This window comes from Podarcis gaigeae (assembly GCF_964106915.1).
Source record: "Podarcis gaigeae genome assembly, chromosome: 15".
NCBI classification, from domain to species: domain Eukaryota; kingdom Metazoa; phylum Chordata; class Lepidosauria; order Squamata; family Lacertidae; genus Podarcis; species Podarcis gaigeae.
In genome coordinates this window covers 3697626-3707786 of record NC_139692.1, presented here as the reverse complement: position 1 = coordinate 3707786, position 10161 = coordinate 3697626, and the positions used below count along the sequence as shown (strand labels likewise).

General features: G+C 46.7%; 1 long non-coding RNA gene across 1 annotated transcript in view; it reads right to left on the bottom strand.

The window, feature by feature from the left end:
• LOC310832212 overlaps nt 1-10161 on the bottom strand; it is a 288863-nt gene that overhangs the window by 173180 nt on the left and 105522 nt on the right. The window lies entirely within an intron of this gene.

Genomic DNA, 10161 nt, shown 5'->3' with positions numbered 1-10161 from the left:
GGTACATACAAAATCAATATAACATCTGAAAACATAAACTATCAGTTGAAAGCACAAATTAAAACTGATAAATTTAAAAAGCAATTAACAACAGCAGCTAACTTGGGGGGGGGGGGAGGTTACTCATTTCATGTTTATCCTCTACCCCCAAAGTCACGGCTGCTTGAAGCTGACCCAAAAGTTGGCAGTGCTCTACAGGGTTCAGGTTTATCACCACTGCAGCTGTTAAAAGTTGTTGCCAAAAGTGTTTCTGCCTCATATTTGATTTAGAGGTCAGGCTTATCCCTCATGAAAGAGTTATTGTTATCCTCAAAATATGTTGGGATTGGCTATAAAAAGACATTGGAAGAAGGCTATGTAGCCGTTTTCTTTCTCTTCTATTCTCCATCATCTCCCTTTGAGTGTCGCTAACCATTTAAAAAAGTTTAAAAGATATATAAACTGACCTGGGAAAGGGAAAGAGCTGTATGACTTGACGTTAGAGATGTCACAGGTACTAGCCAATACCCCAGAGGGAACTCACAACACAACATAAGAAGAGCCTACTGGATCAGGCCAGTGGAACCATTTAGTGCCGCATCCTGTTCTCACAGTGCCAGACCAGATGCCATAGTGCTCCCCCCTCCTGCAGTTTCCAGCAACTGGTAGTCTGAAGAAAACTGCCTCCAACTGTGGAGGCAGAACACACCATCAGGTGAGCAATGGAAACACTGTCTTTGGGGCAGTTGGTGGTGATGGGCTGCATTTCTTCCCATCAGTAATATACTGAAGACTGCATCTATTCATTTTTGGATGTGGGCAAAAATCAATAATCCAAGAAAGATGCATTTCTTTCTCTCTTACCCTCATTGCATGAGCTAAAACCAATTTTCTAAATAGGCCCTCATTTTACAGGGGTGGAAGCAACATGGAGAACAAGACATCAGTATTGACTTAGCCAACCACATTTATCTAATAAATGCCCTCACTATAAAACGTATATTTATTTGCTTATTGTTTATGCTGCTTCCTTATTGCCTTCATCTCTCTTTGGGGGGATGAGCCTTCTATTGATTGCACATTGAACCTCTTGGCCATCTTTGCAGAGCTCTATAAAGTCAACAGCCCTTCTTGCCAAAGTCTAAGCAGAAACAGATGCATTGGAAACTTCCCAAGAGACATAGCTGTAGAACATGGGTAGGCAAATTAAGGCCTGGGGGCCGGATCCGGCCCAATCGCCTTCTAAATCCGGCCCACGGACGGTCCAGGAATCAGTGTGTTTTTACATGAGTAGAATGTGTCCTTTTATTTTAAATGCACCTCTGGGTTATTTGTGGGGCCTGCCTGGCGTTCTTACATGAGTAGAATGTGTGCTTTTATTTAAAATGCATCTCTGAGTTATTTGTGGAGCATAGGAATTCGTCCATATATTTCCCCCCCAAAATATAGTCCAGCCCCCACAAGGTCTGAGGGACACTGGCCCCCTGCTGAAAAAGTTTGCTGACCCCTGCTGTAGAATCAATGTCTTTTACCTACCAAGAACAAGTACCAAGTACAAGATAAGAAGCAGAAATGTCTCGGGCTTAACCAATGCTCCTCCGTCAAGTCTCCATTATAACAGTGCTGGCTTTGACCTTCATAACTTGGGACCAGAGTACACAGAGCTTCACACATCTCCACATCTGCCTGTCCATGTACAGTTGTTACCTCAGAAGTCGAACGGAATCCATTCTGCAAATCTGTTCGACTTCCAAAATGTTTGGAAACCAAAGTGCAGCTTCTGATTGGCAGTGGAAGCCGCGTCGGATGTTTGGGTTCCAAAGAACGTTTGCAAACCGAAACAGTCACTTCCGGGTTTGTGCCATTCGGGAGCCAAACCGTTCAACTCACAAGGCGTGTGGGATCCAAGGCATGACAGTACTCAGATCCTCATCAGATTTGGCTTCCTCCATCATCTGTGGTACAGAGGTCGGCTAGCAGGTTTTGCAAGTTTGTAAAGAAAAGCTTTTTGTAAACAGCACCAATTGGTTAGCGTCTGAAGAGTCACATAGAAACTCCCATCCTTCCACCCCCAAAGGACTCTTGCAAATTTTTCATATAAAGACAAGAATGAACATATTAGTGAATGTATACATTGATTGTTATTATTATTTGTTTAAAAGATAGAAGATCACCATGCACCATGGGTTGAGGGGAAGATTAATTGCTGATCCATACATATAATGTATGTATGTCAGGAAGAGTTGCCAACTTTTGAACTAGACCCTGCATCTGCCCCTTTAGCAGTCACTTGATCTGGAGTAATTAGCAGGTGATAACATTTAGCTCTAAGCCATGAAAAGCTTCTCTTAGACTTAAAGGGATAAGAAGGCCGGGCCAGCAACACCCCCCCCCCCAGCTCTCTGATAGCTTGCCAATCCTACTGTCAAGCAGATTTCAAAGCCAGGCCCTACTGCCAAAATGCAGGGGACAATAAACGCATTGTTAGAAGCCACACCAGGCTTCTTAAAATGAATAATATGACACATCAGTTGGAGCTGTTTTTCTAAAGCTTATAGCAGTGCAGGATGTGTGTGCAATTTTCATTAGAATTATGGCTGAGGAAGGAAGGTTTAACTTTCCCTCCCTGCATGCTGCAGTCCTGATTAAAAAAAGCAACCCTGTTCCTATTATTAAATTGTAAAACAAACCCGGCTCAATTTTCTAATGAATCAGCATCATGTGTAGTTTGATGGGAAATAGCTCAGTGGAAGAGCATCTGCTTTGCATGCAGAAGCCCCTAGCTTCAGTCTCCTGCACCTCCAGTTAGAGATGGAGAGCAGCTGCCAGTGAGTGTGGGAAGTACTGATCTAGATGGATCAGTGGTCCATAAGGCATTTTTCTATTGCTGTTGGTTGGGGGGGGAAGTGTTAGGCTGTATGCTGGAGTCCCTTCTAATTTCTGGATCCAGCAAGGGTTAAAATCTAACAACGGAGGACTCAATTGTTGAAATAGCCAGGTCAGCTTCTTGGTGAGATAATGGGCCCTGAGTATGGGTAGGGATGCGGGTGGCGCTGTGGGTAAAACCTCAGCACCTAGGACTTGCCGATCGCCAGGTCGGCGGTTTGAATTCCTGCGGCGGGGTGCACTCCCGTCGTTCGGTCCCAGCGCCTGCCAACCTAGCAGTTCGAAAGCACCCCCGGGTACAAGTAGATAAATAGGGACCGCTTACTAGCGGGAAGGTAAATGACGTTTCCATGTGCTGTGCTGGCTCGCCAGATGCAGCTCGTCACGCTGGCCACGTGACCTGGAAGTGTCTGCGGACAGCGCTGCCCCCCAGCCTCTTAAGTGAGATGGGCGCACAACCCTAGAGTCGGACACGACTGGCCCGTACGGGCAGGGGTACCTTTACCTTTAAGTATGGGTAACAAAGGAAGTGGCTTTGTGTCAGAGGGCAATGGGTGGGCCCCCTCCCTTATTGAGAAAGACAAAAGCCAGAGTTGAATGTGAGAGAGAGCTGTGTTAGAAGCAGGTAGTGGGCAAAAGCCTGAGAGTGAGAGACAAGCTTGGTTTCTGCTTCAATCCAAGGCTGTGGCCATGGGAGAAGCAAGACTTTCTGGGGTGTTAATGCTGTAAGTCTCTCCATCATAAGCTCAGGTTGTTTCCTGCTTGGCAGGGGGTTGGACTCGATGGCCCTTGTGGTCTCTTCCAACTCTATGATTCTATGATTCTATGATTCTACTGTATATATATGTAAATAAACCATATATCTTAAAGACACTGTAGTCTCCGCTGTCCCTCATTCTGTGGAAACCAAACCCTGGGTAAACGCCTAGGAACCCTGGAATCTCTCAACTGCTTGAAGATAGAGCTGCATGCCACCCCAATGTTCTTATGACCCTCAAGCCATGGGTGAACAATAGTTTTCAAAGTTTATGCCTTAAGGAATCTCTTTCTGTACTGACTCATCTTCCATAGAAACCCCAATGATTTGGGATAATTCTGGGTCATGCTTATTATTGATTGATTGATTGATTGATTGATTGATTGATTGAATTTATATACTACCCAATACCTGGAGGTCTCATGGGGTAGACTGGGCAACTTGCAACCTCCATATGTTTTTGGACTACAACTCTATCATGCCATGGTGGCTAGGGTGAAGTAGGTCAAAGTCCAGCAACATCTGGAGATCCACACCCCTATTTTATGGAGTGCACCCAATTCCTGTATAACATTGCATAGGCCTACTGAGTCACACAGATGCTTCATACGAATTAGGTTGTTTATTCATTTAGGTATGATGCTTTTGAATTCTGGTGCTGGAGGAGACTCTTGAGAGTCCCATGGACTGCAAGAAGATCAAACCTCTCCATTCTGAAGGAAATCAGCCCTGAGTGCTCACTGGAAGAACAGATCCTGAAGCTGAGGCTCCAGTACTTTGGCCACCTCATGAGAAGAGAAGGCTCCCTGGAAAAGACCCTGATGCTGGGAAAGATGGAGGGCACAAGGAGAAGGGGATGACAGAGGACGAGATGGTGGGACAGTCTTCTTGAAGCTACCAGCATGAGTTTGATCAAACTGCAGGAGACAGTGGAAGACAGGAGTGCCTGGCGTGCTCTGGTCCATGGGGTCACAAAGAGTTGGACACGACTAAACGACTAAACAACAACAAATGAATGCGAAATAGAACAAAAGGGGGCCTGTTTGGTTCAATTTCTATTTATCCCCCAAAATGTACAAGGGGGCAATTCTGAGTATCAAGAGAAATTAAATATCAATCAACAAAAGTGTAAAACAAATGAGCCATTCAGCAATTAATACTAAAATCAGAGAATCATGAAGTTGAAAGGGATCCTGAGATTCATCTAGTCCAACCCCCTGCAATGCAGAAACAGGCAGTTGTCCCATACGGGGATCAAACCTGCAACCGTGGCACTATCAGCACCATGTTCTAACCCACTGAGCTGTCCAGACAGAAGGAATCATAAAATGGAAGAAAAATTATTGTGTATAATAATAATATTTTTATTTGTACCCTGCCCTCCCCAGCCAAGGCCGGGCTCAGGGTGGCTAACAAGCAATAATAAAAATAAGCTGAATGAATACAACTTAAAAACAAAATTAAAATACAACATTAAAATATTGAAACCTCATCGCAGGAGGAGAAAGGAAAATAAAAAAGAAAGGGGGAGGGAATCCAATTGGCTCCAAGCCAAAGGCCAGGCGGAACAACTCTGTCTTACAGGCCCTGTGGAAAGAGATCAGATCCTGCAGGGCCCTGGTCTCATGAGGCAGAGCGTTCCACCAGGCCGGAGCCAGTGTTGAAAAGGCCCTGCCTTTGGTTGAGGCTAATCTAACTTCCTAAGGGCCCAGGACCTCTAGGGTGTTGCTATTTATGGACCTTAAGGTCCTCTGTGGGGCATACCGGGAGAGGCGTTGCCTTAGGTACGAGGGTCCTAGGCCGTGAAAGTCAAAACCAGCACCTTAAATCTGACCCTGTACTCCACCGGGAGCCAGTGCAGCTGGAAAAGCACTGGGTGAATATGAGCTGAATATGCAACCTAGAAGCCATTCAATGCTATCCTGTGGCTGCATTTTACAAGGCAAAATTGGCAGTGGCGTGCAAGCTCTTTTTAAATGGGTAACACCTGTCTGCATCCTCATTTTTTAAAACAACCTGGAAAAGTCTTTTCTCTCCTAGGCTGATCCTGAACTACTTTCACTGATAGTTCAGTTGGTTAGAGCAGGGGTCAGCAGACTTTTTCAGCAGGGGGCTGGTCTACTGTCCCTCAGACCTTGTGGGGGGCCAGAATATATTTTGGGGAAAAAATAAAATGATGCAAGAGCACCATGAGCCCCGGTGGCTGCTTACCTGTGTCTTGCGAGCGGCAGGGGCTGGTGGCGGTGGCGGCGGCAGCAGCAGCAGCGGAGGGACACTGAGCGGTGCGTTGAAGGGCTCCGGAGAGGGGCTGCTTAAAATGGCGGCTGCTCGAGTGCTGCTGCTTCTGGCACCAACAAAGCCCGGCCCCCTTCCTCCTCTAGGCAGGGCAGGGAGAAGCCAGGAGGAGGGAGGGAGGAGGCGCCACCGCCGCCATGTGAGGGAGAGGGAGGGAGAGGGAGGGAGAGGGAGGGAGAGGGAGGGAGAGGGAAAGAACGTGTGTGCTGGCAATCCACGCAGCGATTCCCGGACCGTCCGTTGGCCGGATCCAGAAGGCATTTGGGCCTGATCCGGCCCATGGACCTTAGTTTGCCGACCCATGGGTTAGAGCATAAAAAAGGTAAAGGGACCCCTGCCCGTACGGGCCAGTCTTGACAGACTCTGGGGTTGTGCGCCCATCTCACTTAAGAGGCCAGGGGCCAGCGCTGTCCGGAGACACTTCCGGGTCACGTGGCCAGCGTGACATCGCTGCTCTGGCGAGCCAGAGCCGCACACGGAAACGCCGTTTACCTTCCCGCTGGTAAGCAGTTCCTATTTATCTACTTGCACCCGGAGGTGCTTTCGAACTGCTAGGTTGGCAGGCGCTGGGACCGAGCAGCGGGAGCGCACCCCGCCGCAGGGATTCGAACTGCCGACCTTTCGATCGGCAAGTCCTAGGCGCTGAGGCTTTAACCCACAGCACCACCTGCGTCCCTGGGTTAGAGCATAGTGCGCCTGATAATGTCAAGTCAATCCCCTTATGGGCCACCTGCATATTCCTGCATTGCATGGAGCAGGATTAGATACCCCCTTTCAACTCTATGATTCTATGGTTAGAGCATGGTTTTTAGAAACGGACTCCCCCCTCATCATGCTACCACTGACGAGGGAAAGGCCTCAGCAAGCCAGCCAGCATAAAGGTCACATGAATTGAACAACAACAACAAAATGTTGCAGCATAGAGTGGTTCAGCTCAGGATTCCAGTTTTGCTCCATTCAATTCTTCCTTCCCTCACTGCAATTCCATTTCCCCTGGTGTTACCATGTGCCCTATTGTATAATTTGAAAGGCTGTGGTTGGAGGGCAAACCTCTATTTCAAAGGGTTCTTAGTTTATAGGGTTGACTGGTCTAGGACCACTTTAAAGATAAAGAACCATAAGAGAGAAGGAGGGCATTGAAGCTGCACCTCCACAGTTAACAACACTCACAAAGCAGACTGAGGTCTGTGTCCAGGGTTAGTTATTCTCAGAGTAGACTGACCGAATTGAATGAGCCAAAGATAGTCATGTCCATTAACTTCAGCAGGTCTACTCGGATTAAAACCAGCACCGGATGCAACTCATTGTTTCTAAGTCCGCCCCCCCACGCCTTTAGGGTCAATCTACACATTGAGAAATATCACATGGGACAAGCATCCTTTTAGTGGGACTGTACCACTTTAGACTGCAAGTGAAAGGAAAGTTACATTTTTTAAAGCTCATCTGTATATTTGTGCTGTGTACATGCATATACATGGAAGAACTCCTGACATACTAGCTTTTACATGCGGGGGGGGGGGAATGGAATAGTAGGAGAGCAGTGGACATGAAACCTCCACATCCAGCCTTCAGAGGCAGCTGTCAACTGATGACTAGTCAAGCCTCAAAGTCCCAGCCTGGTCACAAGTCCCAGAGAAATAAAACTTACTCATGCAGTATAAACGAAACAGTATAAACTCAAAGCCTTTGCAGATGACCTGGTTTTGACCTTACAGGAGCCAGAATCTAGTACGAAAAGGGTATTACAATTGATCCAGGAGTTTGGTCGGGTGGCGGGATTCAAACTTAACAAGCAGAAAACTAAGGTATTGGAAAAAAATTTGACACCTTTAGAATCAGAAAGGTTTCAGAAAGAGACAGAGTTAAACGTGGTTAAAAAAGTAAGATACCTAGGGGTAAACATAACAGCTAAGAACTTGAGCCTATTCAAGGACAACTATGAAAAGTGTTGGTTAGAAATTAAAAGGGATTTAGAAGCTTGGTCAAGACTTTACCAGGTCTCGGAAAACTTACAGCTGGAAGTTAGATGGAGTCCCATTAGAACAGGTTTTCAAATTTAAATACCTGGGAGTCTTTTTTCACTACAACCTAAGCTGGAAGCCACAGATACAGTATTTACTGAACAAAGGGAAAACAATACTTTACACTCTACTCCAATTTTTTGCGGTCGACGGAGCCTCCCACATCCCTTCTGCATTGAAGGTGTACCACGCAAAAGTGGTTTCCACCCTCTGTTATGCTGCCCCACTCTGGGCCCCAGGGTCCAATTTAACATCGCTGGGGACATTGCAGAATCAGTTTCTCCGTCGCCTCCTGAAACTCCCCATGTGTGTGAGCAATGCAGCCATACATCTGGAGCTAAGGACTGCATCATTGGAGACTGTCATCTGGAAGCGAGTCTTTGGCTACTGGCTGTCCAGCTGGCATAGGCTTCCCGACCATTACCTCTTTCAGTGCCTCTGGCGGGATGACTTTGTTAATCCGTGGGTAGGAAAAATCCATGCCAAACTTCTGAGCATCGGAATTTCCCCAGCAGACTCCTTAAAGATGAACCTACGCTCAGCCAAAAGCCTTATCGAGCAAAGATTAGCAGACATTGAAAATCAACACAACCTCTCCAGGGGTGGGGGTGTCTGCTCCCCCAGGTATCATGGAATAACCCCACCACTTGGCCTTCCATCATATATGTCATCTCTTTCATCTGTACCACACCGACTTGCATTTATTCGTGCAAGGTTCAATGTTTTTCCATCGAACCTGCTGAGCCACAGATTTTCCAAGGGTTTGGTGTCTCCGCTATGCGAGTGTGACGGGAAAACAGTTGAATCTCTTCCACATATAATGTTCAACTGTCCCTTACATAGCATAGCCAGGACTAAATTCCTGGGTCCTGCTTTACTGCGCTTGGTTGGCAGGCCTGTTGAGTCACATGCCGCACTGCTTTTGCAGGATACAGATCCTTCTGTAACTCTGCAGGTGGCGAGATTCCTGAATGCGGTTATCTCACACACAAAAACCACCAAAAAACAACATCAACAACAAAAACTAATCGAACAGTTATGATGAGAGTGCATGACGGATCTCGTCTCCAGTTCTCCTTTTTCGGGGAACCGTCCCTTGGATCTTTCCGGGCCCCAAGCTGTTATTTGTCACTGCTCAATGACCCACCCTTGCATCGTGGTGTTCCCCTTCTGTTGTTAGATGTATTGGTTTTTATGTTTCTGTGCTTTTAGGTTTGTACACATTTTATGGGCTAATAGCCGTAAATAAATAAATAAATTTGGTCAAGACTGAAACTTTTCTTGTTGGGCCGAATTGCTGCTATAAAGATGAATGTATTGCCAAAAATGTTGTTTTTGTTCCAGACTTTACAGATTGTGGATAAAATGGAGTGTTTTGGGAGGTGGCAAAGAGACATCTCTAAATTTGTCTGGCAGGGCAAAAAGCCCAGAATTAAGTTTAAGATATTAACTGATGCTAAAGAAAGAGGGGGCTTTGCCCTGCCAGACTTAAAGTTGTACTATGAATCAGCAGCTTTTTGCTGGTTGAAAGATTGGCTGCTTCTTGAAAACACTGATGTTTTGGATTTGGAAGGTTTTAACAATGCTTATGGATGGCATGCATATTTGTAGTATGACAAGGTTAAAAGTCATGGGACGCAGGTGGCGCTAAAGCCTCAGCGCCTAGGACTTGCCGATCGAAAGGTTGGCGGTTCGAATCCCTGCGGCGGGGTGCGCTCCCGCTGCTCGGTCCCAGCGTCTGCCAACCTAGCAGTTCGAAAGCACCTCCGGGTGCAAGTAGATAAATAGGGACCGCTCTGGTGGGAAGGTAAACAGTGTTTCCGTGTGCGGCTCTGGCTCGCCAGATGCAGCTTTGTCACGCTGGCCACGTGACCCGGAAGTGTCTCCGGACAGCGCTGGCCCCCGGCCTCTTAAGTGAGATGGGCGCACAACCCCAGAGTCTGTCAAGACTGGCCCGTACGGGCAGGGGTACCTTTACCTTTACCTTTAAGGTTAAAAGTCACAAGGCTTTCAAGAACCATATTGTCAGGAAAGCAGTGTTTAATGTCTGGATAAAATATAAAGACTTGCTAGAAAACAAGACCCCAAGGTGGTTATCACCAATGGAAGCTAAGGCCCGGAAAAGACTCAATATGGAGGCCAAATGGCCGAAATATTGGGAAATATTAGAAAAAGAGGGAGATAATTGGAGGCTGCAGAGTTTGGAGAAATTAAAAGACAAAG